Source organism: Triticum urartu, chromosome 2A, assembly GCF_056163025.1.
Source record: "Triticum urartu cultivar PI428250 chromosome 2A, HENAU_Tu73, whole genome shotgun sequence".
Lineage (NCBI taxonomy): Eukaryota > Viridiplantae > Streptophyta > Magnoliopsida > Poales > Poaceae > Triticum > Triticum urartu.
Genome location: NC_141874.1, coordinates 220,675,538 through 220,694,059, shown reverse-complemented (window position 1 = coordinate 220,694,059; position 18,522 = coordinate 220,675,538). Strand labels below are relative to the sequence as shown.

The 18,522-nt window shown below is 51.6% G+C and overlaps 1 pseudogene; it reads left to right on the top strand.

The window, feature by feature from the left end:
- The first annotated feature begins 1,058 nt into the window (after positions 1-1,058).
- LOC147984641 (E3 ubiquitin-protein ligase SINA-like 3) lies at positions 1,059-2,529 on the top strand (annotated as a pseudogene).
- The last annotated feature ends 15,993 nt before the right edge of the window (positions 2,530-18,522 follow it).

Below are 18,522 nucleotides of genomic sequence, written 5' to 3'. Positions count from 1 at the left end.
GCTCGCGTCCATCATCTCCATAGGTGCTTGTGGCTTCTGGTCACTTGGTCTTGGATTGGAGTGAGCAGTGTTGCGCAGAGACTTGGGAGTAGATGGATTTGAGTGGTGGGGCTATAGTAGCAAGTAGTTGTACATACTAGTACAATAGTGGGCTCACATAGCAATTTTGTCTCATGCAAGAGTCTGGCTATATGCATACTCCAATGTTCGCAACTGCAACGTTTGGTTTGCGCTTGGCTCTTCGCCTCTTCGAGAAGACGAACAATGATGTTACTACTACTGCTTCTACAGTGTTGAATCCACTGCTGCATGTCCGTCCACCGCGAGTGGGACGGATAGCTTGTTGTAGAAGTACTACTAAGCAAAATCCTATCCTCGTTTGCGAGCAACCGCGCGCATGGGTGAGGGAGAAGGCGTGTAGTAAAATCAAGCTTCTCCTCGTTGTATGAGTTGACGGACACATCATAGCACTGGCCCCACATGCTTGCCTCTAAACTTGGCTGAAAGACCTGCAGTGTACAATATATTTGCTGCAACCTCTAACATTTACCCACCACAAATTAAAATATATGTGGCCATATGCATCGTTCTGATGCAGAGGCCGGGGAGTCCCCCCTTTTCGAAAAAAAACAAATTAAAATATATATTCCTGTCTTGACTAGATGAGCATGCAAACTACAATCACCAGGGTGTCAGGTAGGGCCAGAAGACTATTTTAATTTTTTTTAAAAACTTCGAGACGGCCACATAGCATGGAGCCGACCCCAACGATTTTAAGCTTACAGGCATGGTACACGCTATCCTAGACTACTCTACACATGAAACTTCCACACGAGTGTCCGGGCTACGCTTGGCTCTTCGCCTCTTCGGGAAGTCGAACAATGATGGAGTAGTACTGCACTGGAGGAGTACTACAGTACGCTTCTGGCCACCTGACACTGATTGAACTGCTGCATGTCCACCGCGTGCGGGAGGGAGAGCGTGTAGCAAAAGCTTCTCCTAGTCTTGCCAGCCACCACGCTCATGGGCGAGGGAGGGACGCTCTTGCCTTTGCGTGTATGACAGGTGGGCCCGACAGGTGTGTGGCCAACATGTCATACAACCAAAGGCAGGTGTAGTTAAGTCCGTGAGGGAGAGGATAATCAAACTTCTCGTTGATGTACGACTTGACGCGACACATCAAAGCATTGCACTCGATATATTTCAATAATTTGCGTTCACCGATGCATTAATTACAATGCATGCATGCATGTCGTGACTCTCCTTTTGATACTCCCTCTGGTCCTTTTTACTCTGCATATTAGGTTTATTGGAAGTCAATCTCGTCCAACTTTGACCAGATTTATACAAAAAATTATTAATATTCACATAACAACATATTTATTATTAGATCCATCTCGAAATATATTTTCATATTATATTTATTAGATGTTATAGATGTTAATATTTTTTAATATAAATTTGGTCAAACTTAGCAAACTTTGATTTCAAACAAAGCTAATGTGCGGAGTAAAAAGGACCGGAGGAAGTACTTGCATGTGTTGATTTAATGCACCTTGAAGTAGTATAAAATATGTGACGATAAAGCTTTGTAATACCCCGGCCCAAGTCGAGAGATGGTTGTGCACGAGGAGGGCGAGATCATGCAGACTGAACAGGACCCGACTATGGAGCTCTCTAAGGTCTCGATAGACCTCACCGTGCTCCACTGCCCCTTGTGCCTCCGCCCCTTGACGCCTCCAGTGTATGAGGTTCGAATACACCTCGTCTGTTTGGCTGATTAAGCAAGGTGCAGGTTTCTTGATTGATTAGTTGTTTGATTGATTTCTGCAGTGCAAGGGAGGGCACCTGGCCTGCGCGGACTGCCACGTCGAGCGCCCCGGGAACCAGCGGCAGTGCCAAAAGTGCGAGCACGGCGGTGGATTCGACCTGCGGAACACGGTGGTGGACTCCGTTGTTTCGTTGGTGAGGGTGGAGTGCCCGCACGAAGGCTGTGGGCTCTACGTCACTTACCACAAGCTCACCGATCACTAGAGCGTGTGTCCGCTCGCTCCCTGCAAATGCCCCGTGCCCGTCTGCGGCTACGAAGGCCCGCCGCCGGTGCTCTACCACCACATCAGCACTGCGCATCCCATGCCCGTGCACAGGATCCAGTATGGCAAGGTGCTCCAGCTGCAAGTGCCATTGTCGGAGCCATGGCTCTTGCTATTTGTGGAGGAGGACCGCCATGCGTTTTTCTTGGTCGGCGGCGTGCTTGACATCGGCGCGCCTATCACCGTGTTGGTCGTCTGCATCAGAGTGGGGGCGTCCCCACTGCCGCACTACGTGGCCAAGCTGTGGGCGAACGGCCCGCCGGGGGAGCCCAAAGGCATGACCGACACCGTCAAGGTGGAAATGGAGGTGACAAGTAGCAAGGATCCCGGCGACGTCGGCGTGCAGGAGCTGACCTTCTTGACAGTTCCGCCCAAGCTGCTGGCCAGGGCTAAGCTTGTGTCCCTCCACATTCAGATTGACAAGCTCACGTCCTAAATGTTCCTACAGTGCCTTATGTTTATCTTAGTAATATGCTAATGTAGGGATTACCTTGGTCTACTTTAGCTTAAGAAATGGTGGGTTTTGGTGGTGATGCATCAATTACTTTGACATCAGATCAGTAATTTCCAATAGTCCAACGGATATTTTGGGGCTGTTTGGTTTTAGGATTAGCATTGCCATACTTTGCCACACATTTTTGCCAAACTTGACTAAGGTTAGTTCATCAAAATAAGAGCCACAAGTTGGCAAGCCTAAGGGAATCTTGCCACACTTTTTGTGTGTATGCCATGTGGGGTCCAAGTGTGGCTTGCCTAAGGTGTGGCTTGAACCAAACACTCACCTAAGTTGGTCAAACTTGCCTAACCTTAGGTGGGGCAATCTTTGGAAAAGTTAGTCACAAACCAAAAAGGCCCTTTGTGTCTGTTGGATATAAAGTTCCTTTGGGTAAGAAGTACTACTTGTCATCAAAATGGATAAAGGGAGATGTATGTAGACATATTTTAGTTCTAGATACGTCCCTTTTTATCCATTTTGATGACAAGCACTCCCTCCATTCCACAATACATGCCTTCCATTTGTCAAAATATAGATGTATCTAGACATGTTTTAGTATATATGTACATCCATGATAGAGCTAATCGGATGGTTGAGAACACTGCAATTCGTAGCTACAGATGCGTGTGTGACTCCCAGATGCAGAGGCCGGGGGTCATCATCCTCCTTTTCAAGAAAAAATAGATGCGTGTGTGAGAGGACGAGTGCGTGCGTGCACCTCTTCTCTTCCTGTATAACATACTACTAAACTCAGAGTACAAGTTTTTGTGGGTGGCACGATGGTGCGTGCGAGAAGTCCCGAGAGATAGGTTTAATGCGTCTGAAAAAAAGACTAGCCTAGAGCTCGCCACGCGGCTATTCCTGTCGAACGCCCCATTAACCGTAAGATATGTATACGATGGTGCCAGTTATTGCACGTACACAGCAGTACTCCCTCCTTTCCAGTTTATAGGGCTTAATTCAAAAATCTCACCAACCAAGATGGTGAGTGGTGGAATATTTTTTGTAGTTTGCAAAAGCACCTAATTAATGCTCTTGTTTTCTCAAAAAATTATGTTTATCAATGCATTAATTGCAATGCATGCATGCATAAAGTACATGCATTGGTCAATTTTCTCTTAATACTTGCATGCAATGATTTAATGCACCTTGGAATCTAAACATGTGTTGGGGCACAACCAAATTGAGCCTTATAAAATGGAAAAACTAAAACTTGAATTGCAAATTACTCCACGCTATATTGAATTGCAAACCTGTTCACACCGATGACAACCTAAATGGTTTCCCACTTAGGAGTGTATTAGTATCATGCTATATTGAATTGCAAACCTGTTCACACCGATCACAACCTAAACGGTTTCCCACTTAGGAGCGTATTAGTACCACGCTATTCCCTTCGTCCGGGTTTGTTAGGCCTAAAGACAATTTCTCTTAGACCAAGACACATAGTAATTTGCTCACATTAATTCTTTCATTTCACTCCCAATGCACTCTCTCACATGCATGCAGCCAATGAAAATGCATGCATGAAGTATATTAATTTTTCAGCCATGGCACCACCAACAATGGCTTTCAATGCAACCAATGAAATGGTTGCATGCATGCACCTTTCCAAAGCAGGGCCTTACAAAAGGGGAGTATATTGAATTGCAAACCTATTCACATCGATCACAACCTAAATGGTGTCCCACTTAGGAGCGTATTAGTACTCGGTTATAAATACTAGTATGCCAAGATGACTGCACATTCCTCCTCAACTCCTCATCCACAAAAACAAACAAGTCATTCAGCATCCTTCCCTTGCGTCTGCCATGGCCAGGGTGAGTTCTGGGTCGAGAGATTGCCACCAGGGAGAGGCGAGCATGGAAGTGGAAGCACGAGAGATGTCCCGCCTCACTGCGAGAGCAGGCGACATCTCCCGCCGCGTGGAAGTAGCAGCACGGAGGTCCCGCCGCGCCGTCGATGTAGCAGACAGGTCCGGCCGCGCCACGGAAGTAGCAGAGATGTCCCGCCGCGCCACGGCGGCCTGGGAAAATTTCTCGCGGGCAGGCGACGACTGTTACAGGTGCATGCATGCGATCATCCATAGCCATATGGATCAGATCTCCGGCTGGGCGAGGTTGCAGGACGACATGAAAGCCTCATTTGAACAGGCTACCGGCGTCATCCGGCAACTAAGGGAGGGCAATGAGAGGCTCCGGGCCGAGCGCGACCTGCTGAGGGAGAAGATCGTCTGAAGTGCAAACCAGCAGGAGGAGACCAGCGCCTTGTTGAAGAGGACTGGCGTCATCGTCAAGAAACTTATGGAAGAGAATGACATCCTCCGCAACGAGCACCAAAGGCTGGTGGAGGAATCCGTGGATGTTCTGAGGTAGCGTCTTGAGAACACGAAAGAGCTCATCGCCGCTCGCCGTGGAGACTAGTTTCCTAGTTTCTTTTGATGTAATAATCGGTTTAGGATGTGGATTGTGTCGTCGGTTGTGAAATGTTGGGTTCTAGCGCAGATGTTTGGCCTTTGTTGGCCTCTTGGGATGTTGCAATTTCAATCTGGTAGCTTTTAGTCCTTCGTGTTAGGCTGGAGTTGTGCTAAAATTCTTGTGAATTGTGGTGGTTTTTAGTAATGAAAATCGGAAGGGGCAAGCCCTTCTTTGATAAAAAAAATTAATCATCCTTATATATTCATCAGTCTTGCTATAAGTCGCAGTAGATGATATATAGGTCCGTCGGATCTTACATCAAGATCTGTGCTTTCAGATTTTATTTTTTCTCTCTTAAATCTCAGTCGAGTGAGACATAGCCACGCCATTAAACAGAGGCTCAGGCGCCATTAATGGAGACCTTGGGAGAGAGGTGGACGGCAGATGGAGGTCAAAGGTCTCTCCAACCGATAAGCACGCGCAGGGGTCTGATCGCACGCCTCTCGTACTCAAATAGCTACCCTACACGGCGCCTCCTAGCTAATAAAAAATGGGGACGCGTGGCGGCACGTAAATGGTACTAGTAAGTAGAACGCCCACGGTTTCAATAATACTTGTGTTTCCGATTGTAACGTGACAGCACTTGTTCCAAAATGACTTTGTTGATTGTTAATGTGTGCGCCTTCGCAAATCGGACTGCAAATTTACCACAACATGTTGGTGCCATGTCATGGCACCAAGCCAAGTTTCATTATTTTCATGCGTGTTTTGGATTTACAGGAATTAAAAAACTAAGTTTCTCAATGTTTCCAACCCAGCCACGACGCCCAGAATTTTGAATTTCATTCCTATTTCTTGCATGGAACCTAGAAATTTACCCGAGAACACACATGTGATTTTTCAACCAACTTTGGTGCGCTGGAACATGTGCTTGTATTTCAAATTTGAATTATGCACACAAAGGTGACACGTTCCCTCCCAGAACCACGAGCCTTCTTGAGAGAAGCTCCAATTTGCAAGAAGCTTATACCAAAATTTGTTCCTATTCGACCAATTTTTTTTACCACGACCTGGTACTACCATGACATGACACCATGCCAAGTTTCATGATTTTAGAACCAAGTTTCTCAATGTTCTCGACCGAGCCACGATGCCCAGATGTTTGAATTTTATTCTCATTTTTTGCATGGGACCTACTCCCTCCTTCCATCTATATAGGGCCTAATGTGTTTTTCAAGACAGCCTTTGACTATTGACAAGATTAACAGCACATGAGATGTATACTATGAAAATTATATTATTGGAAGCTCCTTTGACATACAAATTTGAAGGTATGCTTTGTGTAAGTTGCATGTCATATATTATTGCTTTAATGTTTGGTCAAAGTTAGCCTCGAAAAATGCATTAGGACCTATATAGATGGAAGGAGGGAGTAGAAATTCACCCGAGGACACAAATGTGATTTTTCAACCAACTTTGGCACGGGAGCATGTGCTTGTAGTTCAAATTTGAATTATGCACATTAAATGACCAAAAACACAATTAATGTGTAAATAAGGCCAAACGAAGCCGAAATAATTCCAAAATTTAACAGGGCACTCATGTAGTTCTATGTTGCCTTTGTAAATAAACTCAAGGGGGACAACGTATATTGTTTCACACTCAAAGGTGGCACGTTCCCTCTCAGAACCACAAGCCTTCTTGAGAGAAGCTTCGGTTTGCATGAAGCTTATACCAAAATTTGTTCCTATTCGGCCAATTTTTTTACCCCAACATGGTAGTACCATGACATGACATCCATGCCAAGTTTCATGATTTTCAGACGTGTTTTGGATTTACAAGAATTTTAAAACCAAGTTTCTCAATGTTCTCAGTTGAGCCACGATGCCCAGATGTTTTAATTTTATTCTCATTTGTTGCATGGGACCTAGAAATTCACCCGAGGACACAAATGTGATTTTTCAACCAACTCTAGTGCACGAGAGCATGTGCTTGTAGTTCAAATTTGACTTATGCATATTAAATGACCAGAAACTCAATTAATGTATAAAACCGACAAATGAACCCGGAATAATTCCAAAATTTAACAGGGCACTAATGTAGTTCTATGTTGACTTTGTTAAGAAACTCAAGGGGGGGGGGCAGCGTATATCATTTCACACTCAAAGGTGGCACGCTCCCTCTTAGAACCACGAGCTTCCAAATCGGTCCAATTTTTTAGCACAACATGTTAGTGCCATGACATGACACCATGCCAAGTTTCATGATTTCCAGGCGAGTTTTGGATTTACATGAATTTAAAATCAAAGTTTCTCGATGTTCTCGGCCGAGTCATGACGCCCAGATGTTTGAATTTCATTCTCATTTCTTCCATGGGACCTAGAAATTCAACCAAGGACACACATGTGATTTTTCAACCCACTTTGGTGCACCAGAGCATGTGCATGCAATTCATATTTAGATTATGCACATTAAAAGTCCAGAAACTCAATTGATGTATAAAAAGGCCAAACGAACCCGAAATTATTCCAAAATTTAACAGGGCACTCATATAGTTCTATGTTGCCTCTGTAAATAAAATCAGGGGGAGGCATCGTATATCGTTTCGCACACAAAGGTGACACGTTCCCTCTCGGAACCACGAGGCTTGTTGAGAGAATCTCCGATTTTGCAAGAGGCTTATACCAAAACTTGTCCCAATTCAGCCAAAAATTATACGTATGAAAACAGGGTTTAGATTATCCCAAACATCTCGCTACCTAGACCAATAATGTACTATGATTCGAATTCAACATAAAATGGATACAAATATTTGAATTGGAGAGCGTATGGTACACGTAGTTCATAGTGAAATATGATTACTGCTATATGTATGTTTTTTTGTTATCAAGATAATATTTAAATTATTGTATAACTTGACAACAATCGTATTAAAATAAGGAAAATTGATTTAAATTTAGTCCATATGGTAGACGACAATATATATGTTCACATGGTGGAGTAAAATGTTCATATATGATGGAAGATCAAAATGTACAACTACATCAATTATAAACCGCAAGGTCACCTAACGATATATTCGAATTCAACATAACGTGGATTCAAAAATTGAAATTCGAGATCATGGCATCTGTAATCATATAAAAAGCGACATTACTCTTTATTTGGTGGGAATTGATTTGTTTTTTGTTGTTTTTGAGGGAAGTGCGAATCGATTTGGTACTGTGCAGGGTAATCTTGTTCTCCCAAATTTTTTTACATTTTTCTTGTAGTTTTTTCGATGGCATCTATAGCAATATAGTAAAAGGGGACATGACTCTCTTGTGTCTTGTATGAATTGTTTTTTTACACGTTAAGTTTGTTCTGCTGAACAAGGAATCCCCACCTTGTTATCCCGAAATTTTCAAGCTCGAGTATCTTTTGTCTCACCTGCTTTGAAACTCCCGCTTCTTCAACCCGCGATGCGCCTTGTTATCCTGAAATTTGGACACACCGAGAACTCCCTCCTCATCCGAAATCGCTCCCGCAGTCCAGACACGCTAAATCCCCCTTCTACCCCTCAGCCGGAAATGAAGCTCCACGTCGCGGTGTCAAAACCGGTGGGGCTACACTGGTAACTTACCATACAATTCGGACAAGCGCGTCCCTAAGCTTGGCTCCCCCCTCCCCCTTCGCCCCCCATTCGTACACCGAGGCCACCAAAACCCGCGAAACCCCACGCTCCTCTCTCGGCCTTGTCGGATTTCGGGTTCTGGCAGACCCTTGAGGTTCGAACACTAGGGTGCGCACGGAGATCTCTCCCCTACTAATCTACGTCCAATCTCCTCGGGTGATCCAAGATGGAAACAACGAACAACACAAGGGACACAAAATTTATACTGGTTCGGGCCACCATTGTGGTGTAATACCCTACTCCAGTGTGTGGTGTGGTGGATTGCCTCAGGGGCTGATGATGAATAGTACAAGGGAAGAACAGCCTCGCGAGAGGTGTTCTTGAGCTGATGCGATGAACTTCTTGGGTGAGTTCAATCGCCTCTCTCTCTCTATCTATCTCTCTTTTTCGGTCCCTTCCTGTCTATCTCTCTTTTTCGTTCCCTTCCTGTCTATCTCTCTTTTTCGGTCCCTTCCTGTCCACGCTCTACTTTGTGGTGGCTAGCTCTATTTATAGAGACCCTGGGCCTCTCCCCAAATAATGAGCGGGAAGGGCGCCAACAATTGGCCATTTTGAAGGGGAACATCTAGTACAAGTTATCCTGACCAAAGGTGGTCTTCGCTGCCAAAAGCACTGGTGATGACGTCGTCTTGGGCTCCACGGTGACCTCCGTCCTGCCGCTCTGTTGGTCTTGGTCTCGTTGCACCGGAATGGTAACCTTTGCCCGGTGCCTTGGCCTGTGCTTGCCCCCTTTGCACCAAAGGGGAAACAAGGACACTGCGCAGGCCGGCGCCCGCCTGGCGCCCGCCTGGTCTCGATCGTCATGGCTTGCGTCACGGGCTCCTCGTGAGGTATCCCCGCCTTGATCTCTCTGCCTCCTCGCGAGCCTGCCTGATGAGGCTGCCTCAGAGGAAGCTTTCTGTCGTCCGGCCCATGAGTCTTGGCCCCTCGCGAGGGTCTTGAGCTTGAGCTGATGAAGATGGGCCGCGCTGGGCCCCCACTTGAGCCACGTCGTAGGCCGCAGGCAAGCAAGTCTAGGGACCCCCGTTCCCAAAACACCGACAGTAGCCCCCGGGCCCAAGGCGCGCCTAGGCTTGGGCTAGCAAGGAAGCGAAGGGGCAAGCGCGAAGCGCCGTGGGCCCTAACAGCCTGCGGCCTTGGGCACCGTGTGGCGTTTGATTGGACGTGGGCGTATGCGCTTCCCCATGATGCCTCGGCAACCGCACGACTTGACAAGTCCCTGCATGCAGAGAAACCGGTCATGATTACCTGCGATCGTGGCGCTCGGCGGTTGGCCTCCTCCGACTATAAGTACGGGGCTGTGCGAGCCCCTTCAGTCCATCCCTTCTTGCTGCTCCTTTCCTTCTCCTTCCTTGTTCTTGCTCCTCCTTACGCCAATGGCACCAATCCGCCGGTTCTCTGCAAAAGAGAAGGGAAAGGCCCCCCGAGAGGGTCCTGACCCACTTCCGCCGAAGAAGCGGCTGCTCCTCTGCCACCGAGATGAGGGTGCTCAGCAGGAGGCACTGAGGCCCTGGTACGAGCAGCCGCCGCTTGGGTTTCTGCAACCCTTGTACGCCCGCGTCGTGGGTCCTGGGGGAGAAGGCGTCGAGGGACATCGACGATGCCGCCGTCGACATCGGTGAGACATGGTGGTGCGCGTCATTCCTCCTGGAGTCCACGCCGAGCGCTCCTCTCATGAGCTCGTGCTCCACGCCGCCATGCCTCCAAGCTCTTGGATTCGCCTTCCTCCTTCCTTCGCCTTCGAGATGCCGCCGAGTGGGGCTCTGGAGCTCTGGCTGTAGCACGCTGACTGCAGTACCCTTGCAACCGGAGCGGAGGTCACGGTCGTTGCTCCGGGCAAGGTCTTCATGACCCGGGGCTGGGGCGAAATCGCCCGGGTCTACAGGACGGTTGGTGCCCTCATAATTCATCTTGAATGCGATGGCGCCTCCCTGATGTTCTTCAAGGTCTTCAATGTTGAAGGACGCCGGCTGGAGTGCTGCCCCAGGGAGAGCGGCAGGGGCAATGAACTGACGAGGACCTGGCCCGCCTATCGGCCCTCCAGCAGCTCCTCAGGCAGTAGCGGAGGAGCTGGGGAATCCAGTGGCTCCCCCGAGCTCCTCGTGACTCCGGAGACGAGCGACGACAGCTACAAGCCCCCGAGCTCGCGCCGTGCTCGGAGCGGGGCAGCCGCGTCCAGCTGCCGATGCCACTAATCTGGATGGGGTTGGCGCCGGTGTTGGGCGGCCCACTGTTGATGATGGCGTCCCTTGCGGAGGTGCGGGCGATCAGCGTTCCTTAGTATTAGTACCTTTGTTCCCTGCGAGGAATCGAAGCAACACCCCGTGGGGGTATGTAAGGCGCCTGCCATGTCTTTTGTGAACATTATATCCTTAATATGAATCAAAGTGAGGTGCTTGCTCTGTCCTGGCTCGGCTCCCCTTTTCTATCCTCGCGAGGACTCGGCTCTCTACGCTGACAGGTCCCAGTCCCCAGGCAGGCATCAGCCATCGCTGGTATGCCAGGTCGCGATGCCGTGGTCAAGGCCAGGAGGTGAGCGGCCCGAGGTCCGGTAAGAGCCCCCGAGTCGCGATGCTCGGGAGGTCCCCTTTAGCGCTCAAGCAGCCCTCGCTGGGCGAGAAAGGAAGGCAATGTCGCCATGACAGAGCCGCACTGGGCGAGGGTTTGGCGCTGCGTTGGTCCAACTCTTGTAAGGGCGTGACTTATCTCTTGAGTTTGGTGTAGTTCCTCGATGAAGCGCCCGGCCCGAGTGGTGGCAGCTGAGGCGCTGCTGGGTTAGGTCCTCGCGAGCTCCTTCCCACTCCCCCGTACTTTCCTTAATGCTCTACGTCCTCAGGTCCCGGCCCTCGAGCAAGCTCAGCCGCCGCTGGTATGACAGGTCACGATGCCGTGGGTCAAGGTCGGGGGGTGAGGGCTGGAGAGCCAGTAGGAGCCCATGAGTCGCGATGCTCAGGTACCCCCCTTTTAACGTGCAAGTGGTCCGTGCCGGAGAGAGGGTGAGGCGGCTCGCGATTTTCCTGATGTTGCTCCTGGAGTAGGTCATGCACACCAATCATGAAGAGGAACAAGACCTGTTGTTACGGTTGCTAGCCAACCTTTGGTCGCTCCGGGGAAGTGATTGGGGCACTGAGGGCCTGGTGAGGTGGCGCCTTGCGGGGCTTGCCGCGGCCAGAGCTCAACCACTCAGGTTTATCAGCGTTGCAGGGACGGACCCGTGCGCAAATGTCGTGCCAGGGCGAGCAGCTCCATAGGTAGGCGTCAATCGAGCAGGCGATTAGGTCGGGTATGTTAAGCACGTAGGAGGAAATTCATTTTAAGTAGACGCGGGAAAAGCAAACGCCGCTGGGCCAGGCCTGAGCAGCTCGGGGATGATGCAGCCCGAGGGGCGCCCCCAACAAGGTATGTAAAGAGCGTAAGCAAAATGGACACCTGCCACAGGGACGGACCCACGCGACCTGGGAATGATGCGGCCCTGTGGGCGCTCCCAGCTAAAAACGGAACTTAGGAAGATGTCACCTGGTGCCATTGAAGAAGGAGTGATGTTGAAGAAGCGGGCGATGCGCGATGAAGACGTCGATCCTTACGAGCCCCCAGGCCCAGGAGCCTCGGGAGGCTCCGGGGGCACTGGTGGGTTTCCGAGGGCCTTCTCCATCTCTGCCAGGACCGCATGATGCCTGACCTCCTGAGCCTCCGGAATGCTCCTCAGCGGGCGCTAATGAGCGGCGACCGCGTTCGGCAGGCCGAAAGGCATGCGAACGTAGCCATGAGGTGGACCCTCGCAACGACCCACGCGCGAAGGCCAGAGGCGCTCCTGAGATGCGGCTCGGTTGAGCCCTGGCACGTTGATGCAGACGCGCAGCCCACCATCATCGCCTGGATGTGGGGCTACGGTGGGCAAGCGGCGGCTGCCACGCATGACTCTCGACTCCTGGAAGGACCCCTCCAAGTGGTGCCTGAGCGCCTCCCTCGCGACCTTGGCAAAGTCGGTGGCTCTCCAAGAAAGAGCCCCTGAGCCCTGCCTGAGGAGGGCGCCGGGCACGCCTTCCTATGCGAGAGAGGGTGGCGCTCCCTGATTGGGCGCGGACCCTGACACAACGCCTCCAGAGGCGCCTGCCTCCTTGTGGCTTGGGCCAGGCGAAACCTTCTTCTTCTTAAGGGTCGCCTCGGTAGGTCTTCCGTTCCTGTGGTCCGGGTCTTCGATTGCTGCAGCTTGGAACACGCACTCGAGTGAACACACTGCGTCCCTTTCTTCACAGGGTACGGTGATGACTCCACCGCTTCCTGGAATCTTGAGGACATTGTATCCATGGTGAGTCACCACCATGAACTTGGCCAGGGCTGGGTACCCGAGGATGGCATTGTATGGCAGGCGGATGTGGGCGACGTCGAAGTCGATGAGCTCTGTGTGGTAGTTGTTGCGCTGTCCGAAGGTGATTGGAAGGCGAACCTGCCCTATGGGAATAGTGGAACCATCAGTGACTCCTGAGAAGGGCTTGGTCGGCTGAAGCTGATCGTACGACACTTGGAGATTGTCGAACGTCTCGATGGACAGGACGTTGAGTCCTGCTCCACCGTTAATGAGGGTCCTGGTGACCTGCACGTTGCTGATGACTAGGGAGCAAAGCATTGGGAGGACTACGGCCGTTGCCGCGCACTCGAGCTGATCCGCTAAGCTGAACATGATAGCGCATGCAGACCACCTGAGAGGGCGCGTGGCCTCAAGCTTGGGAGGACCGCATTCACCTCGCGAGCAAACTGCTTGAAGATGCGCTGTGAGGATGGGGCCTGTGCGCCACCCAAGATGCAAGCGATTGCACGCGGCTCCTGGAAGCCCCCAGCCCCCTCGTCTTGATGTTGGTCTTCGTTCCTCCTTGGCGGTCCCGGCAGAGGAGGAAGGCATGCGTTGCCGTACGGGCAATCCTCACGAGGCTGATCTCTCCAGCCTCCCTCGCGAGGCTGGTCCTGCCAGCGATCCTCGCGAGGCCGATCACGCCACCCTTGGCGAGGGCCACGGTCTTCCCATCATCTGCCACCTCTTCCTCCTCCTTGGCCATAGCCCCTGTCGTTGCACTCGGGGCGTCGGCCGACACATCCATCTCTCACGGCCCGGAGCTCTTGACATTCGTTGGTGTTGTGGGTGTGGAGGTCGTGGTACACGCAGTACCGGCTGCCCTTGGATGACTTAGGCTGATCCCTGCCTCGCTTGGTGTCTGGCAACGCTGCAAGCACGGCAGCCCCCTTGCGCTTCACGTCCTTGGCCTTGGGTTTCTTCTCTTCTGGGTCGGCAGCCGGGAGTTCGAGGAGGGAAAGGCGCCCTTCCTCAGCCCTGGTGCACTTGGTCGCCAAGTTGAACGGCTCCAGGGATGTGCACAGGTCTTCATGGATTGCTAGCTCCTCCTTCATCTTGATGTCGCGTACGCCATCGGAGAAGGCTGAGATGATGGCTTCTTCAGTCACCTTGGGGATCTTGAGTCGAGCGTTGTTGAAGCGCTGGATGTATTTCCGCATGGTTTCCCCTTGTTGCTGCTTGATGCGCCGCAGATCGCTCATGGCCGGGGGCCGGTCGCGAGTGCCCTGGAAGTTAGCGATGAAGCGAGTGCGCATTTTGTCCCAGGAGGAGATTGTGCCAGGAGCCATGTTCAGGAGCCAGGTGCGGGCCCCATCCTTGAGTGCCATGGGAAACCAGTTCGCCATGACCCTTTCGTCTCCATTGGCGGCTTCGATGCATAGCTCGTAGAGCTGCAAGAACTCCGCCAGGTCCGCCGTGCCATCGTAGCGAGGGGCAGGTCAGGCTTGAACTTGCCTGGCCATGCGATGCCGCGTAGCTCGGGGGTGAGGGCACAGCAGCCTGCTGTGGCTACCGGTGCCTTTTGCTGGTACTGGGCTTGCTCTTGGGGATTACCGCGCGCCGCCGCTTGGAGTAGCGCGGGGTCTTGGCATGGAGGTGCAGGGACGCGATCTTGGCGCGCCGGCGCTGGGAGCGCGTGAGCACCTTCTTGGGGACGAGGGATCTCTTGGCAGCTCCTTTCTTGCTGCGCAGGCGCCGGGCGCGGAGGGTCTCGCCCTGGGGCTGCGCGCCTTGGAGCCAGGGCGCCTTCTTGGGGAGGAGGTGGTGGAGGCACCTCATGATCCTCGCCTCCTGCACGGAATGGAGGGCGAGGCAGCGAGAAGGATGGCAAGGGGGAGCCCCCTGCGGCACTGACGAGCTCGGTGATGCGGGCGAGCCAGTCTTCATAGAGGTCGTCGACGGGGCGGTAGTGCAAGAGCTCTCTTGCCAGGAGCAGCGTGGCGAGCGCGTCCGTGGGGGTGCGACGGGCATGCGACGGTGTGGCGGTGCGGCCCTCCCGCCGTACCGAAGGATGCTGGGACGAGGCCTGCTGCTCGTTCCCCGCCGGGCCGGTGGCGGTGTTGGCGGCAGGCGACGGGGAACGACGAGGGCGTCCGCCGACGAGTGCCGTCTATTCGACGCGGGTGGCGAGAGCAGCCCGGAACTCGGTGCGAGCCCGACGAGCATCAGCCATGGACACGACGGAAGATCACACGCGAACAGCGAAAGAAAGATTCCGGTGCACCCCTACCTGGCGCGCCAAATGTCGGATTTCGGGTTCTGGTAGACCCTTGAGGTTCGAACACTGGGGTGCGCGCGGAGATCTCTCCCCTACCGATCTACGTCCAATCTCCTCGCATGATCCAAGCTGGAAACAACGAACAACACAAGGGACACGAAATTTATACTGGTTCGGGCCACCGTTGTGGTGTAATACCCTGCTCCAGTGTGTGGTGTGGTGGATTGCCTCAGGGGCTGATGATGAATAGTACAAGGGAAGAACAGCCTCGCGAGAGGTGTTCTTGAGCTGGTGCCATGAACTGCTTGGGTGAATTCAATCGCCTCTCTCTCTCTATCTCTCTTTTTCGGTCCCTTCCTGTCTATCTCTCTTTTTCGGTCCCTTCCTGTCTATCTCTCTTTTTCTGTCCCTTCCTGTCCACCCTCTACTTTGTGGTGGCTAGCTCTATTTATAGAGGCCCTGGGCCTCTCCCCAAATAATGAGCGGGAAGGGCGCCAACAATTGGCCATTTTGAAGGGGAACATCTAGTACAAGTTATCCTGACCAAAGGTGGTCTTCGCTGCCAAAAGCACTGGTGATGACGCCGTCTTGGGCTCCATGGTGACCTCCGTCCTGCCACTCTGTTGGTCTTGGTCTCATTGCACCGGAATGGTAACCTTTGCCTGGTGCCTTGGCCTGTGCTTGCCCCCTTTGCACCAAAGGGGAAACAAGGACACTGCGCAGGCCGGCGCCCGCCTGGTCTCGATCGTCATGGCTTGCGTCACGGGCTCCTCGCAAGGTATCCCCGCCTCGATCTCTCTGCCTCCTCGCGAGCCTGCCTGATGAGGCTGCCTCAGAGGAAGCTTTCTGTCATTTGCCCCGCGAGGCTTGTCCCCTCGCGAGGGTCTTGAGCTTGAGCTGATGAAGATGGGCCACGCTGGGCCCCCACTTGAGCCACGTCGCAGGCCGCAGGCAGGCAAGTCCGGGGACCCCCGTTCCCAAAACGCCGACAGGCCTCCTGACTGCCGCCCAGCCGGAGACTCTTCCCCGACTACGTCGTCCACCGCAACAGCTCGCCGTCCCTCATCCACCGCACCGTATGAGGATCCGTTGTCGATCTCGTTGTCCCACAGGATCAGCCGCCCCGTCCTCCACCTCCAAGGAGCTGCCCCGACGTTCACCTTGTCTATCGCGCCACCTCAATCCCCACAGCGCCGTCTTGACCTGCCCCACCGGAACCGCAGCACCCTCACCAATTCCTCCGATGAAGCCGAGGCCAACTCGGCGCCACCAAGGAGGTTCTACACTCACCGCTGCATTTTATCTTTTATTCGATCTCACGGGGCTGCCGGTGCTCGATACCGAGCGGACATGGCGTGTCTCTATCGACGGTGCCATCGCTGGCCACATCATCCACGGCGTCTCTCCCCCATGTCGTTGCTTCCTCGGCGGCGACTTCCACAACGACACTAGCTACAACTGCTCTGGCTCTCGCTCGCGTTGCGGCTCTGTTCTTGCTATTGGTCGCGCTGCTGCACTGCTCCTGCTTTCATTCGTGCTGCTGCTCTACTCTAGCTCTCGCTTGCGCTGCTGCTGCACGACCTCCGGCAGCTACAGGAGTTGCTGCTTTAGCACTCGCTCGCGGTGCTACTGCATGACTTGCTCTCTGCTAGTGCGTTCCTTGCTCGAGCTTCTGCTGATTTAGATCACTACTTCTCTGGTACTAGTGCTCGAACGCCCTAAACATCTATTGCAATGCTCTGTTACTAGTTCAATCGGTTTCGACAGTAAAATTCAGTTTCGACTATGAAGTTCATTTTCTTCAGTTAAGTTCAGAGTGAACAGTACTTACAGCATCTGTCGGAGCGGCCGTGGCGTGGCTGATGCGTTTTACATCTAGCACTTTTTGGTGATGTATTTTACATCATCTATTACAGATGATATTAGGGTCCCACTTTAGATTAACGTTGTCTGTCTTGTCATGCTTCAGCCTTGTCGTCGTACACCTTAGCGGAGCTGCTCTAATGATGGAACCGTCCATCATAGCGGAGCAGTGCCCTTGGCGCCGTTTCCAGAGGCCTCGGATCTTCTTCCCCGCCTCCGACAGTCACACCAGCATCATCACCATCCTCCACGTCCAACCCAATGATGTTGAGGTCCACAAGGCTATGCCAAAGAGGTTGTACACTCGTCGCATCACTTTGTTTCTCCATTCCTCTCTTCTTCCAATTCATGTGAGCCAAACACCCAGGTTGACTAAAATCCTATGTTTCCAAATGCTCTGTTTTGCACGTTAATTCATATCCTATTCCTATGTTTTTCTTGTCCCTGCGTTTATAGAATCCTCCAATTCTAAGGAACCCTTACAGATTTACTTCATTTTCAGATAGGCGTCAAAGAAAACTCTGTGTGTTATGTCCTGCTCCTACCATGCCGTCATCCACCCCACCTGAGGTGCACCATCGACAAAAGCGTTCATTGCAGCAGAGATCCCCCCTGCAGACTTCCTTTCGCCACCTCAGATCATCTTCCCCGTTGCCGGCAGCCATGCCAACTACATTACCATCATCGACTGAGCAGATGAACCTGAGGACTACACAGTTCCGGAAGAGAGGTCACAGTCTTTCGTGTTTGCTTACGTTATACATCGGTTATTATTACATGCTACTTTATCGTTCAATCTTGAGTTTTGAATTGCCCATGGGTCTCATATCGAGCCAGCAACAAATAGTATCTGTCTACTATCTGGTTCATCTGGGGTCTTCTATGTGGTTCATGTTGGGTGGGCAACAAACAATAGATGATCCATTGTCTATCTTTTTAAACTGAAGCTATAATCTACCTGCTATCATTAGTTTTGGATCCATCCACTCGTTTGCTACCATCAGTCTTGATTTTTGCATGCACCCCTTAGGCCTTACAAAATCTAACTATTTTTTTATTATGCATGTCAGATATTGTACACAATCGTACTGAACATATAGAGAAAAGAGAAGATCATTGCGTGCGAATATAATGTCATGCAGACGCCGCTCCATGGTGGGCGAAGTGCGCCCCCCCCCCCCTCATGCATTTCTAGATTGTATTCCAGAGGAAGATAATTGTTCGGATGGAGATTCAGAAGGAGCCGACCACGCCTGTTTACCACCTGAGGTGTTTTCTCTAACCTGGCATACTGATGTTGGTCATATCATGCATATGGCGCCTTGCATTGCTTACATTATACGTCTTATATGTCATCGGCTTAGTTTAGATTTGCTTTGCGTGAATGCCACCTATTTGGTTTCTATATCATACT